The sequence below is a fragment of the Phoenix dactylifera genome, chromosome 18 (genome assembly GCF_051530095.1).
Source record: "Phoenix dactylifera cultivar Ajwa chromosome 18, Ajwa_hap1_PhDact_Kaust_v1.1, whole genome shotgun sequence".
Taxonomy (NCBI): domain Eukaryota; kingdom Viridiplantae; phylum Streptophyta; class Magnoliopsida; order Arecales; family Arecaceae; genus Phoenix; species Phoenix dactylifera.
This window is the reverse complement of record NC_143207.1, coordinates 18,960,515-18,986,020: the sequence shown is the minus strand read 5'-3', so window position 1 is coordinate 18,986,020 and position 25,506 is coordinate 18,960,515. Positions and strand designations below refer to the sequence as shown.

At 38.5% G+C, this 25,506-nt stretch overlaps 2 long non-coding RNA genes across 2 annotated transcripts; one reads left to right on the top strand and one right to left on the bottom strand.

Annotated features, from left to right (window-relative positions):
* Positions 1–7,054: 7,054 nt before the first annotated feature.
* LOC149750973 (uncharacterized) lies at positions 7,055–8,157 on the bottom strand. The gene is made up of 2 exons (XR_016399022.1): positions 7,839–8,157; positions 7,055–7,515 (listed from the first exon to the last, which is right to left on the bottom strand). It is a non-coding gene; the product is annotated as an uncharacterized LOC149750973 (long non-coding RNA).
* A 666-nt stretch (positions 8,158–8,823) lies between these two features.
* Positions 8,824–18,821, top strand: LOC148699556 (uncharacterized). Its single transcript, XR_015974558.2, has 2 exons — positions 8,824–9,021; positions 9,119–18,821. It is a non-coding gene; the product is annotated as an uncharacterized LOC148699556 (long non-coding RNA).
* Positions 18,822–25,506: the final 6,685 nt, after the last annotated feature.

Genomic DNA, 25,506 nt, shown 5'->3' with positions numbered 1-25,506 from the left:
AAGCAACCGGTACGTAAACTGGCATGCCTTTAACGACGCTTTTGAGCGTCAGCCTAGTCCCATAGTAACCAACCTTTTCGCCGACGCTTTTACGCGTCGGTTACGTCCGCCTTGAACGACGCTTAAAAGCGTCGGCATAGGTCGACGACGCTTTCTTGACGCGTCGGTCTAAACCGAGCCCATGCCCACCTGCCCGACGTCTTACCCACGCTTTGGGGAGCGTGGCCAGAAGATCTACCGACGCTTATAAGCGTCGGTAAAGACCCAAGAAAGCGCCGGGAGATGTCCATTCTTTTGTAGTGGCTCGTGGTCAACCTTTATAAACTCGTACTGTAGTAGTGTCTCCTAATCCATATATACTATAGGCCGAATTTACTCTGATATTATTTGTTACAACCCATAGCCTCACCCAAACTGACTAACGAGAATGTAATTTTTTAAGTTTTTTAGTTTTACATAAGTTTCTAAGATTTTTTTGATGAATAACTGATATGGGACTAAACATACGCCCGCACGGGTCCTCACATAAGTAGATAGATATCCTTCTAAATATGCAAAGCTCAATTAAAAAGATAATGAAATCATATAGATGTTTTTAATGGAAGCACTTAAGAAACTAGAATTGGATTAAAGAAAAAAACCATGGTAGTCGAGAGAATTGGAAAAATAACCAGTAGATGTCATAGTTTTGTCTTGGTATAAGCAGAATATGCACAATTTTTTTGTTCGCTTTTATTCAAAGACCCACCTTCCACCCTTTTAGGCTATAAATGTTGCCTGTCAAATAGTAAAAAATTGTATGTAAATTTATGTAAGATGATAGTTCGCGACTAAATTTTTTTAAGTTTCTATGTCTGATTTGATAAAAAGAAAATCATTTCTTTACACTACTACAAATCATTCTAATAGAAATTTCAATGAATTAGCTAAGGTACAATTTCCTTGCAGCTTCCTGAAGATCATATTCATCTGCTAATGATCTTGTTGAATTATTTAACCAGATGCAAACTCCAGCCATGTTCCTTTGACAGCTGAAGTTTGGATAGGACAGTTGACTAACTCAAAAAATGAGTTTTTTCTTCCTCGGCTTCGTGACAACTTCTAAGCGTACGTGGAGTTTCTTAGGACGTGGACAATTCAAGTATTTCAAGTCATGAATATGCATGGCATGAAGTCTGGGAAAATGTTTACATGAGTAACGAGGAATCTATTAGTGCCGTGACTTTATCGGTGTGGATAAGTCAATAAATCAAAAATAAAAAATATTAACGTAATCCAATCATGGAGGCATATGACGATCCTTGTTGGAAAGGAGCTCGTTCGAATATTCGAAGAAAAGCTGGTCATCATGCCATCCTTCCATCGTCATGTACTTTTGAGGTTACCAACTTTTTCCCTTTTTCCTTATTAACTTGATGAAAAGTTGGTGATATATCAAATTTTCTTAAAAAACTATGTTAATTACTCGTCTTATCTTGTCTTATACTATATAAAAGCATCACTAATTTTGATATGAGCCATTGAATTTGTATTTATTCACGAGAACCATTGGATTTGAGACAGGCACTTGTTTGACGAGACCGCCATTGAATTTGAAGTGGCACCTAGGTAGGCCAAGCGCCACTGGGCTTCTCTCTTTGATGACTTTTTTCTCCAGAGCAATCGGACGCCCTTTCAGAGCAATTGCCGATGTACCTATCTAAAATATTTATAACATGTAGAATGGCGTATAAGGTGAGATTATTGAGGCCTGCTATGGTATTATATTTTTAGTCTATGATGGAGCTTTTTATGGTATCACATTTCCAGCATTTGACGGAACTAATGATAACGAGATAAGCTCGAAGTCTTTATTCATTCAATCAAATTTACATCCATAAATCAATTTCTTTTTATTTTTAGTTTTAGACTAACCACAGTCACGTTTCCTATCTGTGCCGGAGCAATTAATATAACATGAAAAGTCTAGAGCATCACATCTATTAATTCGATTATGCAAGTGTAAGTTATGCTCATATGCATCCATCATACTATTAATCACAAGCATACAAGATCAAAGTATGAGTTATTACAAAAACCATCATAAAACTGTTTTTACCTCTTACTTATCTTAATCATTAGCATATCATACATATATATGTACAAAAATATCTATATCATGCAGGTCGGTGTACAAGAATTTTTACCTCTTTGTTGACAACTTAGATAAACTAATCATCTGCCCACACCGCGATCTACGAACTGGGATGCGTAGAACCTTGCTCAACATTCTCTTGCCCAAAAGATTATTCTCCTACATAACCAAATCAACATAAAAAATTATCTGAGGTATCCGACAATCCAGAACCCTCTATTGGTTCACTAAAGGGTCTAACATCACATAGTAATTTAGGACTACCCTCTAAGTCCCGTTAACTAAAATTTTCTCGGATTAAGCTAGAGAGAGAAAATACCAAGAAAAAGAAACAGAAAGAGAGAAACTGGAGTATAAAATCTCGTTGGGCTTCTTTCTGCTCAGATGACTGTAGCCCCATACAAAATCATGATTGACTATAAAAATAGATTCATATAGGAAGATATACGAGGCCAACTAGATAACATAGTCCAATTATTTGAATCGGTCAGCACAATGTAATCCAATTCATTTGATTAAAAAATATATATCAAATCAAAAAAATAGATCAGGGGTTATCAATTATGAGTCCAAATGGTAGATGACAACAGTCGGATATAGAACGGATAGGGTCGACTAGGTAACAGGGTCCGACGACTAGGTTGATCCGCTCTGGCCAATCAAACCAATCAAATCATGAAACAAGATTCAAACTATGGTATTGGTGACACAATAAAAATTTTTGATGATAGAGTCCGGTAATACTTGGCAATGGTCAGGATAAAGCTAGCGTGATGGATGGTCGCAACGACATTAGATTAGGACCTTCTATTAGGGTCAACCAGGTGGTAACATCCGGGTGCTTGGATTGATCGGACCCAATTAGTCTAACAATTCGACTCAAGAGTCAGGCTATAGTATAGATAGTTGCATAAAGATTGCTGATGAAATTCAGACATGCTCAGTAAGTGCCGTGGTGGGAGGGCTGACATGCCGCCCGACGACTACGGACCAAAGCCCTTCACCAGAGTCGACCAAAAGTCATTGAGGGACGCACTTATTAGGTCCAACAATTTTAGAGAGACAATCAAGATAGAGAGAGAAATAAGAGAGAGAAAGGAGAGAGGAAGAGAGATGAGAGAGGGGGGAGAAAGAAGAGAAAGGGCTATCTTCTTCTTCCCCAAAATAAGGGACAGTTGATCTCTCCCTCTTTTCTTCTCAGATCAGGGTGGTGGTGGCCAATGCGGCTTACTTTGGTGGCGGCAACTCAGAAAGGTCCTTTAGCCGCAGCCTCACCAGCGATGGTGGCCAGCCGGCACAAGGAAGAAGGGAGAAAAATTGAGAAAAACATATGGGCTGATTCATGGTAACTCACCCTAAATCAAAGCTGATCTTCCTAATCGACGGCACATGCACTCAGAGCTCTCAAGAGGTGGCAAAGCTTGGCCAATTCCGGCGATTGACGGCGGCGAACACGGGAGGAAGAGTCGCCAAAATAGGGTACCCCTATTTCGGATGGATCTCGGTGACTTGCTGGCTTAATTCAACATGGTAGTAGCTCTAAAACTAGAAAAAGAAAGAGGAGGCGTAGGGCAATTACCTCGGTCAGATGAGGTTCCAGCGGCGTCCAGTGGTCCTAATTTCCGAAAGACACAATAATAGGCAACCGTGAGCTCAACGGAAAGAAGAAGAGAAATGAGAGAGAAAGAAGGGACATCGCTCGGGATATAAGCTTTGAAGGGAGAGAGCTCTCTTTTATAGAGGAGCCTAAGGGTTTCGGCAACCCTAGGACTTCGACTCCTAGTCAGAAATGTTGGACCTGCCTCGTGCCACAAGGCACGGTGGCCATGGGCCTGGCTTTTTTGGGCCTAGGCTAGGCTGCTATAACTCTTCTAGCTTCTTTCCTTGGTACATAACTACCTTTTCTGCATAACTTCTTCTATTAATAAATAGGGGGAAGCTTCTTGCTTCCTCAGCATTCTCTTCACAAAAAGAAGGACCACAAAAAAAAAGAGCTATTGGCATGGATTTGTTTTCATTCATGAGAACGGGTGGATTCAAGCCCATTGCTTGTCACTTGAGTTCTGAGATCACAGAAAACAAGCCCCAGTTTTTTCCTTCTCATCATCTCTTGAAACTAACCACGGTGAGATGGTCCTCTCATGTCCTAAAACTACCAAATCTATATAATTTTTAGTTGGACCAGATCCATCGTTGAGCTGGTGGACCAGTCCAACCATGAAGCAACATGCACAAACATGCGTATCTTGCACGATTTTCCTTTTTCTCCAGCTATGTGTGTGCTACTTCGTGGTTGAACCGATCCCCAAACTGAACGGTGGACCTAATCCAACCAATAACAACTCTACGGAATCCTCATTGGGCATGGACTCTCTCCCTCTTCCGCCCATACCCTGGTCAGATGTTTGCCCTATCACCTTAAACACCACTCATGTTTTGCCGCCCAAGTTTATATTTCCACATGAATTTCCAAAAAGAACCCATGAGGCCTGGACTCTCTCCATCTTCCAGCCGGATGACCCAGATTCCATCCAGTTGCTCGACCTCCAACTCCACTGCACTCCGCCGCTCCCGCTATTTCTCCACCCTCCTCTCCGACCGATTGCACCACCCCGACCCTGGTGGAGACGGGATCCGGCAGCTTTTCCTCAAGATCTCCCTTTCCGGTGACCTCCGATGTCCCCTATTCGACGCCTACGTCGCCGTTCTCTGCCTCCTTCACACCCTTGACTTCGTCGGTGCGGTCCACTCGGTAATCGACGCCCTGGAGATGCTTCCGGTGGCGCTGGAGCTCCTCTTCGATGACTGTGTTTAGGCCTATGTCTGGTTCCTCGAGGCTACGCCGTCAACCGAGGGGGAGGAGGGGGTCCTCAACATGATCCCCTTCCTTTGCGAAGAAGAATCCTGAGATCTCCTTGCTAGGGTTTCTCCGAGGGCGGCCGCCGAGGATTGGAATAGCACGTCAACTTCTTGCGAGCAGATGTTCTCCCATCAACTTCTTGTGAGGAAAGCTCCTCTCGGCTAGATCTCGTGAACCTTAAACTCTCCTCCCGATCTTGTTTTATTTTGCCCCGTTTTGAAGATATCTTGTGTTTAAGTAGAAATTTCTACGATGACGGCGACGATGTATGCCAAGATCAATCGGAGGAAGCACGGTAAGCTAGACATCATCAAAATCTGGTGAACTTCTCCTTCTTCTTATCGGCTGCTCCTCATCAAAATCTATGATGGCCTCTTCTTCTTCTTCTTCCTCTTCTCCGGACGATCAGGGACCGCCCCAAGAAGCCGTCCTCAAGGCCTCTAGGGTTGAGTTTTTAAATAATTTGTTTTAAAAAATAATTATGTCAAAATAGACTATTTTTTTTTATAATGGTTGTATTACTTGTTTAATAAACAGGTCAGATCTAAATCTAAAATTTTGACCTGTTTAATAAATAGGTCGGTCCTGGTTGATGAATTTTTGATCCGACCTATATCCAACCTGATTCATACTTAACCTGATCCGACCTGATTGCTGCCCCTTCCCCAAACCCCAAACCCCTACACAAGCATGTTACCAGACATCAAGCATAGTGTACGTGGAGAATCTCCTCGGAGGGACTTCCTCCACCCCCAGGCCAAAAACCCAACAGAAAGGCCCTTTTAGTGGTATATCTTGTAAATGCGGGACACTGTAACATTCTGTTTGTTGTTGCAAAACCAAGTCAAGCTCCAAGGATGATAAGAGGCTCTGCAAATTCTGATTTATTTTTTTACCTGATTTAAAGAATATGGAGACATCAGTGTTGTAAGATTCTAAACTTGTTTGTAGAAAGAAGAGAAATATCTACTAAATACTGTTTTCTTTTTAAAACAAATCTCATCCTTCCCGTACAGACATTCTTGCAAATTATTAACATTTATGCATTAGTCTTGGTATTGATTTAAGGGAAGAAATATGTTGCTTGCCTTCAGGAACATTTTGAGCTATTAGTACTTCCACCCTCTTCTCCACAAAACTTAAATTCTAGAACTCTACCTAAAGAAACAAAAGCATGGTCATGGAAGAAGAACTAGCATACCAACCCTCCCGACAGCTTGTTAGTCTTGATGAGGTTCTTTCCTCCACTGCTTCTTCTTACGAGGATCAACATTCTCTCTTCTGATTATCAGACACTTAGTTTGGAGCGATTTAGCTTTTTTTTCTCGCATCTATTCATCTCCTTTCTTGACAATGTAACTCATTTCTGCCTCTTAGTTCTGTTGTAAATATGATTAATCTTCAATAAAAACCAGGTGGCTCTTTTTGCATCCTTTTACACACACACACACACACACAAAAAAAAAAACCTCCCTACAGCATCTGTTGATGCTGAGTGAGTTGGGCAAGCTACTCGTGTGTCTTCCTATGATGCACACTAGGAGGATAATGATGATATGCAAATTTTGGAGGATGTTAATCTTTGCATTCATTTAAGCTGTCAATGGATAATGGCCAATCCAATGTAGGATGCCAGCAATCTTTAGTTTCTTCTTCATGTAAAGTTAATTGCTTCATGACTATGCTTTCTTTTGATGATTATGAATTCCTAAGACATTCATCTGCACCAATATACAATAATTAGAATTGGTATTGTAAAAATTAAACAAATTTTTTCCTTTCAATGATGGGTTCTACTTGCACATATATATCTACTAGTCTTACTATTGGCGGTGATATATCATATACATTTAGTAGTTTAGTTTTAAACCTGTGCACCTAAACCCTATATGGAGCATGCACCACACCTAAGCTGATCAATTATACATGCAGCCACAACAGTAATTAATCTCATGGCATTAGTGCAAATTCTATTGCGTTGATTGGAATAAATTTCAGAAGCATCACGTTCTAATATGAATAGTGTCTAGGATACAGGTGAGAGATAATAAGCTAAATAATTAAAATACAAATATGTTTCCATACTTCGTTAAATACAAATATGTGATTCAGGTGCCAACGTTTCAGAAATACTCCCTCATCAGCGTATGCAACCAAGAACATTATCCTGCCGTTTCTCTTCCAAGTTTAACAGAAGCCTGTTCTTGAAAACCTCTCCAACCAGACAATACCAGCAAAAGCAAGCTTGTTTCCCGGGAACTTTGAGAATCAGGAGGCTCCACTACCTGCAGCTGAACTAGAAGGTGTGCAAGTGGCCGACAAAAGGAAGGACTTCGCCAGCACAAGGAGAACTGCTTTTGCTACAAGGCTTCATGCCTCTGGAAGCAATTCGAATCATCTCACTTGCGAAAAGGGGATTGGTTATCAAAAGGCAGTTCAATGGGCATGGCATCGCCATAAAACTCTTCCAAGTTGTAGAAGGCTCGTTGGTTTGGAAGAAATATATGGACAACTACATCACCTGCAGGGGAAGCTGGATCTATGAATCGGTACTCAAAACAAAATACATATAAACAGAGGAGGAAAGAAAAGAAAGTAGGACGACAGAGTAGAAGCGATAAATATCAAATAAATACGTAAGACGCCTAGTATATTGCCTGACTTGGCAATGTACTTGGCCAGTCAGTGAACGATTCAGGTTGCTTGAATGATAGGTATTATCAAAGCATCATCAGAAGAGAGGCCATCGAGTGCAAACAAGTTTATCAATATCTTAATGGTGTATGACTTAGGATTAAATAAAAGAAACTTGATGTAATGCCAACTGAACTGGATATCACTTACTAGAAGACTAACCAAAGTCCAGTAAGGTCCATGAGTTGGGCTTGGTATCTCCTGATGCATGACCAATTAGGCAGAGTAGAAAAAGGAGTACCTAGTATCTCTGCATGACCAAGTGGCTCATGGCAGGGGTATTGGCCATTTCTGGGGTAGTCCATAGATACATTATCCATCTAGTCGTCGCATCCTACCCCGCTAAGATTGCCACCGGTCACTCTTCTTTTATAGAAAGATGTAGGATCCACATGATGGAATCTGATCATCTCTCATTTTATGAAAAATTTTCATCTGCTCTGATGCTAAGCCTCAGCAGTGCAGCATGTTGGTGCTGATGTGAAATCAAGGGGACCATGCTGGTTGTGAACTTGTGATGTCTCAGGCTTGTGAACCAGAATCATTTAGCAAGCTTCTTCGTGGTGGTGGTGGTGGGGGGAGGCTGTGAAAATGCTTTGGGGGTCCCACTGAGAATCTAATCTTAGATTCCTGAACCAACCCTCTCAGCAACAGCCATTCATATGTGGGGCTGTGGACAGCTCTTATCCTTTATTTGAAGCTGGAAGCTTGAAGGAGATTAGCGCCACGGGTAGGCCCTATTGCAAACTAGTAGGCTCATGGCAGGAGTTTTGGCCATTTCTGGGGTAGTCCATAGATACATTATCCATCTAATCGTCGCTCCACCATTAAGCACAACTTCTCATTTTTGCCTTGGTTTATGACATTTCATAGTTTACAAGTACAATATCGAACCCCTAATTGGGCCAGTAGGCTGGGAACCTCCATTTAGAGGCCCAACAACCAACCTAATCAGTTGTTGCCGATAGGTAAGCCAATTGAGCCCAAATTTTTTAGACCTAATATGACCAAATTGAGACAACGGACTAATTCCCACTGCTGAAGATCCGGGCCCAAAAACAAATTTCCGGGCCCAAATCTCTTGACCTCATCTTCCCTATTTAAATCCTTCCCCACTACCAACATTCCTTCCAACGTCTCTCTCTCTCTCTCTCCCCCCTCCCAACTACCCACATCCCTCCAACGTCTCTCTCTCTCTCAGCCCAAGAAATCTGAAGGCCGGGAAAAATGGCGGAGATGGAGGAAGGCCTCCGCGACCCAGAGCAGCAAGAAGAGGAGCAGCCATGGGAGGAAAGAACTCTAAGCCGCCTCCAAGACTCCAAGATCGATCAAGGTCCCCCTTTCCCCATGTTTCCACCCCCTTTCTTTCTTTCTTTCTTCCATCTTGATTCTTTGATGGCGCTCTCTCTTTCCTTTTGGCGGGTTTCCAGAGCTCTCCGGGGCGAAGGAGCGGAAAGAGTTGGGGGCAAGAAGCACAAGGTGAAGTGGATGAAGAGGCCAATGACCATGCCCCAGGCCATCATCGAGTTCCTCGACGAAGATCTTAGGGAGAACGCCTCCAGATACCTAAGCAACTACCTCGTCGAGGTCTCCATTTCTTTTGTGAATTTTCTTGGGTTTCTTTATTGATTTTGGGTACATCTGTTTCGAATTAGATTTTTCTCTCAATTTGGGATGGATTAATGGTTATCGTTGTTTTGAATTTTTCTGATTTTTTTGCGTTCTTCTGTCTGTTACTCCTCTAAGTTGAGATCTTTTCGAGCTTCTTTCTGGGATTATGGTCGTTTGTGATTAGCTTTTCAGGAATTGGGTTAAAGAAAATTGGTTCGGTCTTCCTTATCTCAGTTCTTTTTCAATTTTTGCCCTGCTTCTAGTCTGCATAATTTGGTTCTTTCACTGAACCGCTTTGACTGAATTCGATTAATTTCTTTTGCCACTTCACGCTGAAGTTTCTGGTTTTGGAATTCTTGCAGTCATTTTCTGGATTCTTGGTGTTTGTGTCATTATTTTGGTTGGAATTCTTGGTGTTTCGAATTCTATTATTTTTGGGTTTCTTTTGTTTTCTGTTCCTCTAAAGTTGAAATCTTCAGAATCTACCCTTGGTGATTATGATTGTTATAAATTGGGTTTTTTCAAGGATGGGTAAAATCGATAGGTTTAGTTTTTCTTTTCTCATTTTATTTTTCAGTTTTTGCCCTGAGCTGTGGTCCCTGTAGTTTTATTTTTTGATTGGATGTCTCTCCCAATTATGTTTATGATATTTAAATTAAACATATTGTTATTTCTTTGTAATTTTCTTGTATAATCTACTATGTTCCGTAGGATTTGAATCATTTGATGTTTAAGTAATTCGAGGTCTCCATATCTGTTGGGAATTTTCTTGGGTTTCTTTATTGATTTTGGGTGCATCTGTTTCGAATTAGACTTTTCTCTCAATTTGTGATGGATTATTGGTTATTGTTGTTTTGAATTTTCTGATTTTTTTGTGTTCTTCTGTTTTTTACTCCTCTAAGTTGAGATCTTTTCAAGCTACTTTCCAGGATTATGGTCGCTTGTGATTGGCTTTTTAGGCATTGGGTTAAAGAAAATTGGTTCGGTCTTCCTTATCTCAGTTCTTTTTCAATTTTTGCCCTGACTTCTAGTATGCATAACTTGGTTCTTTCACTGAATTGTTTTGACTGAATTCGATTAATTTCTTTTGTCAATTCTGCAATGACTCCTTATCCATTGATGATTGGGATGAGTTTTGAACACGACTCTGTTTGTTATTTCAGTTTGAGTCGGATTTAGAGTTCAAAATATGTTTCTAGATCAGGTTATTTATTTGCTGTGTTGTTCTGCAATGATAGAGTTGCAAGGAATGTTGTGGACCGTGGAGTTATTATTTGTTACTTTTTACTGTGTAAGCATTTTGAATGACATGTATGTTTTATTCTTCCCCCTAAATCTAACCCATGCTATCGTAATGGTATCTTGCACTTTATTTCCTATCATGGCTTGATCCATTGATCTTACATCTTGTCATTTCATGTACAGTGCTCTTCTCTTAAAAAAACACTACAGCAGTTGTAATCTGCAAAAGATACCTTTTGCTGGATGCTGGGAAACACAGTAAGAACTCAATATAAAGGAATCTGTTGGACAACTTACCTACATATAAGACATTTTGATGAAACCAGATTGAGGCATTTATATTTGCTTGTCTGGCTACTGCGTCCATCAGTTCTATTTATATATGACAACTTACCTACTCATTCTATTCTGTTCGTTACTTTCCTTTTCGGTTAACTAAATGTTGATTTATATTCTGCTTTCTGTTTTTGTCTTTATGTATCCAGTTGTTTATATTTGCTTTGGATTTCACTTTTAAACTTTTTTATATTTTATTCTCTTTTTTCAATTTTATATCTGCTTTGTGTACTTCATTTGTATACCTTGTTTTTTCTCATTTCAATTTTTACTAATCTTTTCTTTTCTTTTTTGTATTTTCATCATATATCTTTTTTAGACTGAAAAGATTCCCTGGGGGTAAATATGTTTTAACTTGCGTAGTCAAACATAACAGTCATATCCTATTCTACCTTAGGGGCTTCATATATGTGTGTCTTAGTAGAGAATTTAGCTTCGATAATTTGATCTAATTTATTTATAGATAATATAGCAAAATAAATAATATGTTAGAAAATAAATAGTCATCTTTCTTGTAGTGCCACTTTCATGTGCAGATTTACTAATAAAAAGAGGATGTAATCATTATATCGCAGAGCATCATATTATTCTGGCTATGTGATGCCGGATCTTTATCTTCTATGGGTTTTGTGACATGATAGAGATAGGTCCATGATCAAAAATTTCTGGTTCTTCTTTTTATATCAATTTGTACATCATCCAGTGTTTGGTCTCTTCCTATATAGACCTATGAGAAGGTTGGGAGCTGCAACATCCAGATTTTCTCGTTTTTCAGGTTAATTATTTAGATCACATATACATGATGCTAGATTATCTCTTCGAAGGATTTTTGAGAAACGTTATTGTAGAGGCTTCTGAGATGGAAAAGAGGCAATTGAAGCTATATTCCTCTATGAATGGCCTAATCTTTTTTTTTTATTTATTTATTTTGAAGGGACCTTGTAGAAGGATATGGAGAACTGAAGCTCTGACCTTGTGATAATCATTCTGCTCTTTTGTTTTTATTTTGTCACATTTTTCATGATTTTTGTTGGGACATATTAAGAGGTTAGCTAGAGGGACCAAATCCTATAAATGGATATTATAAGAAATACCCTGTTTTTTCTATGCTTGTATGTATTAAGTGGGTTAAATGTCATACTGTGCTTATATATCGCTAGATGTGTGATTATTGGACTTACCGTAATTTATTGATCTAGTCTCTCATAGTTATTTTGTCAATCATCAAAATCTTTCTCTATTGTACTGTAATTTTATCATTACGTTGCATTGTGTTAGGTCCTTCTACAGGGATGTTTGATAATTGAAATGTGTGCCAGTCACTGCATGCTATGATTACTGACTTTCTAGATTTTATTGATTCAGTCATGAGTGATAATCAAATTCATGTTCTCTACCATATTATAATACCACTATTGTCTTCACTTGTCTATTGTGATGTTAAATGATTAAAAAATTTTCTTGTTTACTCTATTGTGGAGTGGAAATTCTTTGTTTATCTGTTGCGAAGTTGTTGTTCATGTTCTTGATAGGGTGTTTCCTTTGATTTTTTTATGCACATATTGGATTTTAATTGTCTTATCAGTTGTAAACAGTGATCTTTTATATTAATCTTTTACTAAGAATTTTTTTCTTCAATTGTGATCAATGGAGTTTATATAGATGTGCTTTTGGTCTCCATATATTATAGATTATGATGACACCAATCCTTTGCTTTATTGGCAATTAAGGATGTTGCAATTGCTCGAGTTCATGATAGATTGTACTCTTTCAAGCATAGCCTGATAATGGTAATTTTGAGAAGTTGGTGTTGTTATTGGTGAAGTATTGCTGTATTTTACCAAGTAAGCATGTGTGTGTCTTTTTGTTTTTTATTTTTTTGGCATTGTTCCTTTGCATGAAACAACCGTCTGGTACGAGGTGTACCGTATCGTACTAGAAGAAAATCGATACGAAACTTAAATTCAAGTCAGTACAAGCCCCGTGCCACCCATACCGAGGCATACCACCCTTTACCGAGGTGTATTGACCTGTATCGAGGCGTACCGAAATGCATACTGGTCCGTACCGGGGCGTAATAACATGTACCGAGGCATACCGAGATAAAAATTGAGAAAATTAGTTAAAGAGCTTTTCGGTACAAGGGTTATCATACCGTACGGAACCGATACGATATTCGGTATCGAGATTCGAAACCTTGCTATAAATGATGTGGAGGGAGATTTTTTTTTTTGCGAGCAGTAAATATCTTGATTTTATTAGTCTATTATGGTTTTTTCTTTTAATTTTTTTTAATGTTATTCAATAATGTAGAAATCCTAATTTTCCCTCTGTGCTTGCAACTAATGTGACTGTGATTCCTTATTGATGTGTTTGCAATAATTTTTGAGTCTCTTAACGATGTAATGGTTGGTTTATTGGAGATTGTTTAGTAATACTTCTTTTGATTATTTTGGTTCAAGTTGATGCAGAATCTATAGAGATTATGGACGATTGATAGTGCTTCTTTTGATTATTTTGATTCAAGTTGATGTAAAATCTGTAGAGATTATAGAAGATTGATTTTATCATTTACATTTTTAGCTGGCCCAATTGTTTTGGGCGGCTATAGCAGCCTCTATTATCATAGAATATGAAGTTTGTGATATTCCGAATACTTCAAAAAACTTGAGGTGGCAGTTTTATAAGGTTTTCCACGTTGTAAGCACAGAGGGAAAAAATATTGTCCCAATTCAACAGATGTGACAATTTTGTGTAGAAATCTCATATCCATCTTAACATCCTTTATTGTTCTGGAGCCTGAGCTGTTGGAGCGGTTTATTCAGCTGAGCTGCTATTCCTCAGTCAAGATGGATCTGGGATTTCTGCATGTATGTTTTTTCTGGTCTCGAAAGAATATGGACGATGGTCTATCTTTTGTTCTTCTTTGACTAAGTTTTCGTATCTGAGATAACGTTAAAGTATAGTTGGTTCATTAAATATTATTCTCTTTCCAAAGGCATGATCAGTGGTGATTTTGAAAGTCTCATAATTTACTTTATATCCAAAAAGTGATTATGGAGTATGATGGTACCTCTTTCATTTCTCTTGCAGTTTGTTATTTTGTGGTCTATTGAGTTTGTGATATATTATAATTTTTTTGAAGTCTTATAAATGGTTTGTTTGTTCTTAGTTCTATTTTTCTATTTAGCTTGCCCATCTTCAATCTGCCTATGACATGAGATGCAGCTGAAAGTTTTTTTTAATGATTGAAAAAGTTAAGTCCTTTCCTTTTTTTTGGTTGGTGAATTTCTTTGAACTTCAATGAGTTGCTGATAGAAAAGATAGTCTTGCAATCCATAAATCCTTGCGGAGAACATTTGTCAATGTAAACGTACATGCAGACACTGATCTAGCTATTGCCATTAATCTATTAGATTTGTGCTTCTATGTGTGTCTTCTTATAGGCTATTCTGTTTTTTTTATCCATTTACTCTGCTCATTTTAGTACTGCTCTGAATATATGTGCTCCAATAGGTACGTACCATCAAAAATTTTCATGTTACTTGATGCCTTTGTTACCGTTATTTATATATTATAATGGTATTGCAAGTTACAGTTTTCTAGATATTTTTAAGATATAATACAAGAATTTTTGCTACCTTGCTCTAAAGTAAACAACAATAATTTGTGGTTTGGTTTTTGATATATCTGTGGATAGCTTTAAGCAGTAGATATGTCTTCTAATTTGTTGATAATCTTGATGGTTGTGTGTGAAGTTTGTGGTTCATGGAACTTTGTTTGCTGAAGACATCTCTTTTGGTAAATGGGTCTGTAAGTTTGTATAAGATCTAGCTTTTATGATCTGACTCTTGTGATATTATTCAAATTTCATCCTAACACATGTATCAGTTCTGCCTTGTAGGTTGCATGTTGCCTTTTTTGCTTTTTTTTTTCAACTCTTCTAGATATTGATGATTTTCGTATGCAGGTTGCAGCGAAATCAGCTTGTAAGGAGGTTGCTTTCATTAGCATGTTATTCGGTGATTGAAATTTTACCATGATTTTTTTTTTTGTAATTTAGGAGTCTATTTACCTTCAATTTCATGATATTTTTTGTTGTTTTAGGAGTCTATTTGCCTTCAACTTGCTTTTAATAAGATTTTTTTCCTTCAATTATGATGGTTGGAGTTTATATAGATGTTTTTATGGTCTACAGATATTGTAGAACATAATGGCACTGGTCCTTTGCTTTATTGACAATCAGAGATGTTGCAATACCTCAAGTTCATGATAGATAATACTCTTTCAAGTAGCTTGATAATGGTAATTTTGAGAAGTTGGTGCTATTGTTGGTCAATTATTGTTGTATTTTACCAAGCGAGCATGTGTCTTTTTATTTTTAACTTTTTGGCACTGTCCCTTTGCAATTGATGCGTATAGATGATGTGGAAGGAGATTTTTTTTTTGCAAGCAGTCAAATATCTTGATTTTAGCTGTCTATTATCATTTTTTTTATTTTTACCTTATTTTTTCTTGATATCATTCAGCAATGTCGAAGTCCTAATTTTTCCTCTATACTAGCAACTGATGTAAGCGTGATTTCTTATTGATGCATTTATATTAATTTTGAGTCTTTTTAACGATGTAATGGTTGGTCTATTGGAGATTGTTTAGCTGCTTCTGATTATTTTGGTTCAAGTTGATGCAGAATCTATAGATATTATGGAAGAATGATAATGCTTTTCGATTATTTCGGTTCAAGTTGATGCAAAGTCTATAGAAATTATGGAAGATTGATATTTTCATTTGCTTTTTTAGTTGGTCCCAATTATTTCGGGTAATTGTAGCTACCTCAATTGTCACTTATTATGAAGCTCATGATATTCATATGCTTCCAAAAACCTGAAAGGTACCAATTTTAAAAGGTTTCTATTGCGAGCACAAAGAAGAAAAAATACTGGCCCAATTCAGTTGATGTGACAATGTTATATGTAGAAATCTCTAATCCATCTTAACAACCTCAATGTTCAGTATTTTTTTTCTCTGTATAGTTACAGCTGATGCTCTTGCCGAAACATTTACTATTGAATGTTTTCTTATTTCTTGAATTTTCATTGTCTTCTCTTTCTGGAAGCTAAGCTATTGGAGTAGTTTATTAAGCAAAGCTGCTTTTGTTTAGTCAAGATGGTATGGGATTTGTACATGTATGTTTTTTGTGGTTTCTGTAGATTATGGAAGATGGTCTATCTTTTGTTCTACTGGCAGTTTGGATGTTAAAGTATAGTTGGTTTATAAAATATTATTCCTTTTTCAAATGCATGATCAGTGCTAATTTTGAAGATCTCATAATTTACTTAATCTCTAAGTAGTGATTATCGAGGATCATGGTACCTCTTTCACTTCCCTTATAGTTTGTTATTTTGTGGTTTATTGGGTTTGTGATAAATTAAATTTTTTTTCGAAGTTTTATAAATGGTGAGTTTGTTCTTAGTTTTATTTTTCTGTATAGGTTTTCCATCTTTAGTTTGCCTGCGACATGAGATGCATTTGAAAATTTTTTTTATGTAACGATTTAAAAAAGTTAGTTCCTTTCTTTTTTTTTTGGTTGGTGAATTTTTTTGAACTTCAATGAGTTGCTTTGCTGATGGAAAATGTAGTCTTGCAATCCATAAATCCTTGCGGAGAACTTTTGTCAATGTGAATGTAAATGCAAAACACTGATCTAGCTACCGTCGTTGATTTATTAGATTTGTGCTTCTATGGGTGTCTCCTTATGGGCTAATCTTTTTTTATTTCAGCCATTTATTCTACTTATTTTACTACTGCTTTTAGTGTATGTGTTCCAATAGGCAGTTATTATCAAAATTTTCATGTAACTTGGTTCCCTTCTTACCATTATTTATATATTATAATGTTTGAGCAAGTTAGGGTTTCCATTGGATATTTTTAAGATCTAGCACAAGAATCTTTGCTACTTTGCTCTAAAGTAAGCAATAATAGTTTGGTTTTTGATATATCTGTGGATAGCTTTAGGCATTAGATATGTTTTCTAGGTTGTTAACAATTCTTGATGGTTGTGCATGAATTTTGTGGTTCTTGGAACTTATTGGTTGCTGAAGACATTTCTTTTGGTAAATGAAAGTTTAAATAAGATCTAGCTTTAATGATCCGACTCTTATGATATTAATCAAATTTCTTCCTAACCTATGTATCAGTTCTGCATTTTAGGTTGCATGTTGCCTTTTTTGCTTTGTTTTTTTTCACTCTTCTAGACAATGACGATTTTTGTTCGCGGGTCATAGCAAAAATCAGCTTTTAAGGAGGGCGCTTTCATTGAAATGTTAGTCAGCAATTGAAAATTTTACCTTGATTTTTTTTGTGATTTAGGAGTCTATTTACCTTCAATTTCATGAATTTTTTTTTTTGTTGTTTTAGGTGTCTATTTACCTTCAACTTGTCTATTTTATTATAACTGTGAATCATATAAATTCTAATAGGTTTCAAGCCATAAATAGTATGCTATAAGGGATGAATAGAGGTGACTGAAATTATTAATACTCTATGAATCTTCTAATTTTTTGTAAATGACATCCAACATTTTCTTGCAGGAAACTTTGAGATGGCTAAGATAATTAAATTTTTACAACCTTGTAAGTTATGTTGAGTATATGTGGAGCTTGTCTGCTAATTTTCAATTAGGTTTTTTGAGATGTATTTGAGCTTATCTGCTTGTCACATGGCATTTTAATTTTCTTGTGAGGATCTCTAAGATAAATCGAGTAAAAAATCATCACCTTTACTCACACCATGTTTACATCTCACATAGCATTTGAATTTTCTTGTAGGGATTTCTAAAATAGATGGAGAGAATTTAAGGTATAAGCTAATTGTCGCCACAAGTCTCTCTCATGGTTTTTGATTTTTCCTTCTTTAGTATCCTCATGCGGATATTCTTTTGATTATCTGACTCCTTATTTACCATATGCTATTTCTTTGATTTTTTTCAGCAACATGCAAATGCTTATTTGTTCTTTAGAGTTGCAAATGCTGTTCTTGAGAATGGGCACTTTCTATAAGATATTTTCACATTTATTGATTTTTTGAGCATTTTCTGTAATAATTGATCTGTTGGAGCAAACTTTTGGTGGGGCCTCATCCAACTATTTCAGTTCAAGATGGATTTGGGGTTTCTTACATGAATATTTGTGCTCCATTGAAGATTATGAGTTACGATTGTGTATCTTTTGCTATTCCGACATATCAGGTTTTTCAGTATATCTTATTCTTTCTTATGGCAAGATCAGTGCTAAAACCTTAAACCCCAAACCCCTAAACCCCTAAAAAGAGAATAGAATAGATAATAGAAAGAGATAATATAAAAATAAAAATTACAAAACTGAATTCAACAGGGAAATTACCATGTCATGGCTAAATTTAGCACAAGGATATATTATGTTATTTTGAATTAATTACATTGTAAAATATATGGACTTTAAGCAAATTATATTAGGTGAAGGATTTGTTAGATAAGTTTTAGTCTGATATAATTTATTGATTTTACTATATTGTGAAGGGACTTGAATATTATAAATTGCTAATTTTAATGTAACTTCTTTTTCCATATCAGCTAGAAGCTTTTTTCAATGCTAAAGAAAAACTATTTTTCTTTAATAAATGTATTTTAATATGATTCTTATTATTGACATGATGATAGTCTCTTATATGTAAATATCTTGAGGAATCATTGTGGTAGAGCTCTTGCATATATGACTGTTGATCCCTACCATCCATCTCAAAACCCCAAGAGGGAGTGTGCAGGCTGAATCAGTATCAAGTAAGGTAATCAATATAATTGACTAGAGAAAATCCAGATGATTTTACTGACAGTAGATCCAAACTTGTTCCACGTCAGAAATTTCTACAGGAGGAGATCAGACAGGCTGACACAGAAATTAATAAAAATGAAAAGAACAAGGCAATTTTAAATCATAGACTAGGTTTTTTCAATGCATCAAAGATTCAACACTACATAATTAAAGTATCGTTGTGGTTTGTGTGATCAATCTAGCATTCAGTTCTGGTGTTCATCTTTGATGTGGCATAAAATAATCAAACAATTAATGGGCAACAAATAGTACAATAACACCACAGCAATGTAAACCTCTATGATATAATGATTGCTTTATCCATTTTACTAGTAAACCAGCAAGTGGAAAGTGCACTTTAGAGGTAAAAAGACATCTTTTTTCTTTTTATAAAACATCTACAATACGATCATAACTAACTATTAAAAAGATTAGATATCTGAAATCTTTACCAAAACATTGAACCTCAATTTTTCTACACAACCCCCTCCCACCAACTAACTGAAAGCAGAATAGCATGACTATGTAATGCTCAAGAAGGAGATTCAATATAGGCATAGCAAGAAATATATAATCACAAACTTGATGTACCGTAAAATAGCAATATGCCAGAAAAGCAAGAGACACACCATCATCATCCAGAATCTCTGCAAGAACATTGACAAAAGTATGAAAACTTGGAAATTACCATTGATCTTGCCATAAAAAAGAATAAGATATATCAAAAAACTTGATGTGCTGAAAGAGCAAAAGATACACAATCATAACTCATAATCTCCAAGAGCATAAATATTTATGCGAGAAACCCTAGATCTATCTTGAACTAAAATAGTTGGATGAGGCCCTGTTAAAAGATTGCTCCAACACATTAGTCATTGCAGAAAACAATTAAAAAATCACTAAGTGTGAAAATATCTTATAGAAAACACACGTTTTCAAGAGCAGCATTTGCAACTCTTCAGAACAAATAAGCATTTCCATGTTGCCAAAAAAATTCAAAGAAATAACGCATGGTAGATAAGGAGTCAGATAATCAAAAGAATATCTGCAAGAGGATACTCAAGAAGAAAAGATCAAAAACCATATGAGACACTTGTGGCGACAATTAGCTTACAGCTTGAATTCTCTCCATCCATTTTTGCAATCCCTACAAGAAAATTCAAATGCTATGTAAGATGTAAACATGGTATGAGTAAAGGAGATGATTTTTTACTCCATTCATCTTAGAAATCCTTACAAGAAAATTAAAATGTCATGTGACAAGCAGATAAATTGATATACATCTCAAAAAATCCAATTGGAAATGAGGAGACAAGCTCGACATATAATTGCCTCAACAGAACTTACAAGGTTGTAATAATTATCTTAGCCATCTCAGAGTTTCCTACAAGAAAATATTTGATGACATTTATAATAAATCAGATGATTCTTATTGTCACGCCCCGAGCCCGAGGCGCGGCAGACGCCGCACGCCCGCACGGCGGACCGCACAGGCGTGCAAGGCATCGGATTACATCAAAGCAAATACAGATGTTCAATACTTTATTTAAGGATTAATAGCAGATGCTTAAAATTGACAAAATACTTAAAATCATTCAAAAGCAGTCTTACAAAACTTCAAAATAACATATGCCAACATAATTCAAATGTCCAAACTAAACTAACTAAAATGTCAAAAACTGAAGAATCATCGGAATTCTAACGCACTCCCCAATCCCGTGCGATCAAGCCTCTGGATCTGAAAAACGAAGAAAACAGAATAATGAGCTACACTAGCCCAGTAAGCAATAAAATACCCCAGAGTGGGGTCAGAGCATATCAGATCAAAATACAGGATAATGTTTGAAACAAATCACAAATAATATCATTTTTGTTTTTATAAAACTCTGATATCATAATCTCAACATGATAGGCTACAGCCACGTAACCCAGTGGCATGGGTTGCACAGAGTGCCAGAAACCACTATTGTTAGTCACCGATGGAAACGGTGTCCAGAAACCACTATTCTAATCACCGGTGGCGCGGTGTCGAAACCGGTTCCTCACAGAATACAAGTCGACAGGTCCAACGTATAATCCCCATTGGCGGGGCCAGAACAGAACAGACAGATCATAGCCATGCTGAGAATATATATATATATATATAAACAGATTTCATAAATTTTTCAGTCATAGTTTACGGATTTCAGAGCATAATTTTCAAATGAAATTTAACATGCCAGACCCATTTTACTAAATACAAAACATATTTCAGAATTTAATCTATTTATCTGAAAATCACACTTGAAGTATTAAGTTACTTACCTCTTCTCGCTTAATTCCTACTTCAGATAGGCGGATCAGGTTCACCTGTTTAAATTTAATTAATTCTTTGTTAATATCAGAATTAAGCAAAAATCCAAAAATAATATTATTGGACACGGCCCAACAGGGCCCATAGTTAGCCCATAATGGGCATGGCCCGATAGGCCCATATTGGGCACGGCCCAATGGGTTCGGGTTTCGGGTTCCGGGTTTCGGATCCGGGTTCGGGTTCCGGGCTTGGATCTGAAAAGGGCCCAAGCTGGGCCCACAAGGGTACTGCCCGACTGGGCCCAATCGGACTGGACTGGGCCCAAGTTGGGCCTGCAGTGGACTGGGCCCAAGTTGGGCCTGCAGTGGACTGGGCCCAACGGGCCCAATTTGGCCCGTGATGGGCTCCTCCTTCCCCAAACCCCCTCACGGGCAGAGGAAGCAGGAGAGACAGAAGAGAGAGGGAGAGGGCCAGCCCGGGTGGCCTCCGGCCTCCGGCCTCCGGCCTCCTCTTGGTCGACGGTCAGCCGGCCGCTGGCGGCCGGCGGTTGCGGCGGTGACTGACGAGGAAGAGACCGAGAGTGGTCTCGGTTTGGGGCCAAAACAAAGGGAGGAAAGCATGCATCGGCTAAGATCGGAGAGCACAAACGGAAGAGGGCTTACAGGCAGTCGGGGGAAGTGGCGGATCTCGGCCGGGGGAGGCTCGGTCCGGTGTCAGGCGGCGGCGGCGACGCTTGAACCCAAGGAGATGGGTCTCAGAACAGGGGGTGGCTGCGAGGGGGATCCGGGCGGCGCTTGGTCGGGAGGGTACACCGGTCGGAGAAGAGGAGGAGGGAAGGAAGAAGAGGAGGAGGAGGAGCTCGGGATGCCCTAGGGTAAGGAGTAGATGGGGCTTTATAGCCCCATCGCAACGGTTCTCCGCCGCGATGTCAAGCGAGATCCACGGCCGATTCACGGCCGTGGATGGACTAGGAGGGGCGCCGCGGGGATCTCGCGGCGCCCTTGCCTTGTTTGCCCCTCCGGAGGAGCCGGAGAGGATCGCCCACGCGATCCTCTGTTCCGGCTCCTTCCCCAAATGAATCGGGGCTGAAGTCGGCGAGGGCTGCCGACTTCAGCCCCGTGTCTCACATTCTTCCCCCCTAAAAAAAAATTTCGTCCTCGAAATTTAACATACCTTAGCTTGCAAAAAGGTCCGGATATTTTTCCTTCATCTCGTCCTCCAGCTCCCACGTGGCCTCTCGTTCTGAGTGATGGCTCCACTGGATCTTAACATAAGGAATCGTGCGCCTCCTCAACACTTGCTCTCTTCTATCAACCACACGTACAGGCTGCTCAGGATATGTCAAATCTTCTCTAAGCTGCAAGGGAGCCACTTCTACCACATGGCTCATATCTGGAATATACTTTCTTAGCATGGAAACATGAAAAACATTGTGAACTCCAGACAGTGAAGGTGGAAGTGCCAATTTGTAGGCCACTGCTCCTACTCTTTCCAGAATCTCAAAGGGGCCGACATAGCGTGGAGTAAGTTTTCCGCGTATTCCAAATCGCATCACCCCTTTAGTAGGAGACACTTTCAGAAACACATGATCTCCGACCTGAAATTCTAATTCCCTTCTTCTATTATCTGCATAACTTTTCTGTCTGCTCTGAGCTATCCGGAGGCGTTCCCTGATCAGCTGGATCTTCTCTACTGTTTGTTGCACAATCTCGGGGCCCATAATTTTTCTTTCACCAACATCATCCCAACAGATAGGTGATCTACACTTTCTTCCATATAGAGCCTCATAAGGTGCCATTTGAATACTTGCCTGGTAACTGTTATTATATGCAAACTCAACCAAAGGTAAGTGACGGTCCCAAGAACCTTTCATATCCATTACACAAGCTCTTAGCATATCTTCCAAGGTTTGAATGGTTCTTTCTGATTGGCCATCAGTCTGAGGGTGGAAAGCTGTGCTGAAGCTCAGAGTGGTCCCCAAGGCTTTATGCAAACTACTCCAAAAGTGAGATACAAACCGCGAGTCCCTATCGGAAACAATGGATACGGGTACTCCATGCAACCTCACTATTTGTTCAATGTAGAGCTCTGCAAACTTTTCCAAGGTCATTCCTACCTTGAATGCCAAAAAGTGTGCCGACTTTGTCAATCTGTCCACAATCACCCATATAGCATCATAACCTTTAAGAGTGCGAGGCAACCCGGAGACGAAGTCCATAGTGATGTGTTCCCACTTCCATTCAGGAAGTGGTAGGGGCTGCAACAACCCTGCCGGTCTTTGATGCTCTGCTTTAACTTGCTGACATGTCAAACACCGAGCCACAAATTGTGCAATTTCTCTCTTCATATTATTCCACCAAAATGTGCCTTTCAAATCCTTATACATCTTAGTACCCCCAGGATGCACTGTATATCCAGTATTATGAGCTTCCTTCATAATTTCATTCTTTAAATTGGAGTCATTTGGAATACACATTCGGTTCCTGTATCTCAATGATCCATCCTCATGAAGTCTGAATTCTGATTGAGAACTTGATTCAATATCACTTTTAAGCTTTTGCAACTGAGGGTCATCTGCTTGAGCAATCCTGATCCTCTCTATCAAGGTAGGTTGGACACGTAAATTTGCCAATTGTGCATCGGAGTCATGCCAACATACCTCAATTTCTGCTCTCCTCAGATCTTCCAGAATTTTCCTCTGAGAGGTGAGTAAGGCAGCAATACTACCAGTAGATTTTCTGCTCAGTGCATCTGCTACCACATTAGCTTTTTCCGGATGGTAATGAATAGACAAATCATAATCCTTCAGTAACTCTAACCATCTTCTCTGTCTCATGTTTAGTTCCTTCTGGGTAAAAAGGTATTTCAAACTTTTGTGATCAGTGTACACCTTACAAGATTCACCATATAAATAATGTCTCCAAATTTTTAATGCAAACACAACAGCAGCAAGTTCCAGATCATGAACGGGGTAGTTCTCCTCATATGACTTTAATTGTCGGGAAGCATATGCAATAACCTTATCATTCTGCATCAGTACACAACCCAATCCTTTCTTTGAGGCATCACTGTAGATGGTATAACCTTCGCCACTATAGGAAAGGGTAAGGATGGGAGCGGACACCAAACGTTGCTTAAGCTCCTGGAAGCTCTGTTCACATTTATCTGACCACTCAAACTTAACTCCTTTACGAGTTAGTCGAGTCAAAGATGCAGCAATAGAGGAAAAATTCTCAACAAATCGTCTATAATATCCTGCTAGGCCCAAGAAGCTGCGAATCTCAGTAACACTATTGGGTCTGCTCCAGTTGACCACTGCCTCGATCTTCTTTGGATCCACATAGATACCCTCTTTAGATATTACATGCCCTAGGAACATCACACTGTCTAGCCAGAATTCACTTTTCTTCAACTTACCATACAACTGCTCTTGTCTTAGGGTTTCCAGTACTAACCTCAAATGTTGCTCGTGCTCGGCCTGGCTCCCAGAATAGATCAAGATATCATCAATAAAGACTACTACAAATTTGTCCAGAAAGGGTCTGAACACCCTGTTCATCAGATCCATAAAAGCTGCAGGGGCATTTGTCAGTCCAAAAGGCATGACCAAAAATTCATAGTGCCCATAGCGAGTACGAAAAGTAGTTTTAGGCACATCTTCAGCCCTTATCTTTAATTGATGGTACCCAGAACGAAGATCAATTTTAGAGAATATCTGAGCACCCTTTAACTGATCAAATAAGTCATCAATTCTTGGTAGAGGATACTTGTTCTTTATTGTTGCTTTATTTATCTCTCGATAATCAATACATAATCTCATACTACCATCCTTCTTCTTTACAAATAAGACTGGAGCTCCCCAAGGTGAAACACTAGGTCTGATGAAACCCTTATCAAGAAGATCCTGCAACTGCTCCTTTAATTCTTTCATTTCAGCTGGAGCCATTCTATAGGGGGTCTTAGAGATTGGTGTGGTACCAGGAATTAAATCAATTGCAAATTCAATTTCTCTATCTGGTGGCAAGCCAGGAAGGTCTTCCGAAAAGACATCAGGGTATTCATTCACTACTCGAATATCTTCCAATCTTTGATCTGATTGTCTGGTGTCAACCACTGTGGCAATATACGCCATACTCCCCTTTCTAAGCAGCCGCTTAATTTGCATAGCGGAGACAACTCGAGGGGAGGTATAAGCACCACTCCCTACGAAGCTGAATTCGGTATCTCCGGGGATCTGAAAGTTTACCCGTTTCTCATGGCAATTAATGGTGGCAAATTGTGATGCTAACCAGTCCATACCGAGGATTATGTCAAAGTCATGCATATCTATAACTATTAAATCAGCAGGCAAGTCTCTACCTACAATCCGAATTGGACAAGTCTTGCAGACCTGATTACCAATCATCCCACTCCCTGCAGGAGTGCTAACATGCAGATCATACTCTAATTGCACACAAGGCAGGTCATGTTTTTGCACAAATGTAGATGA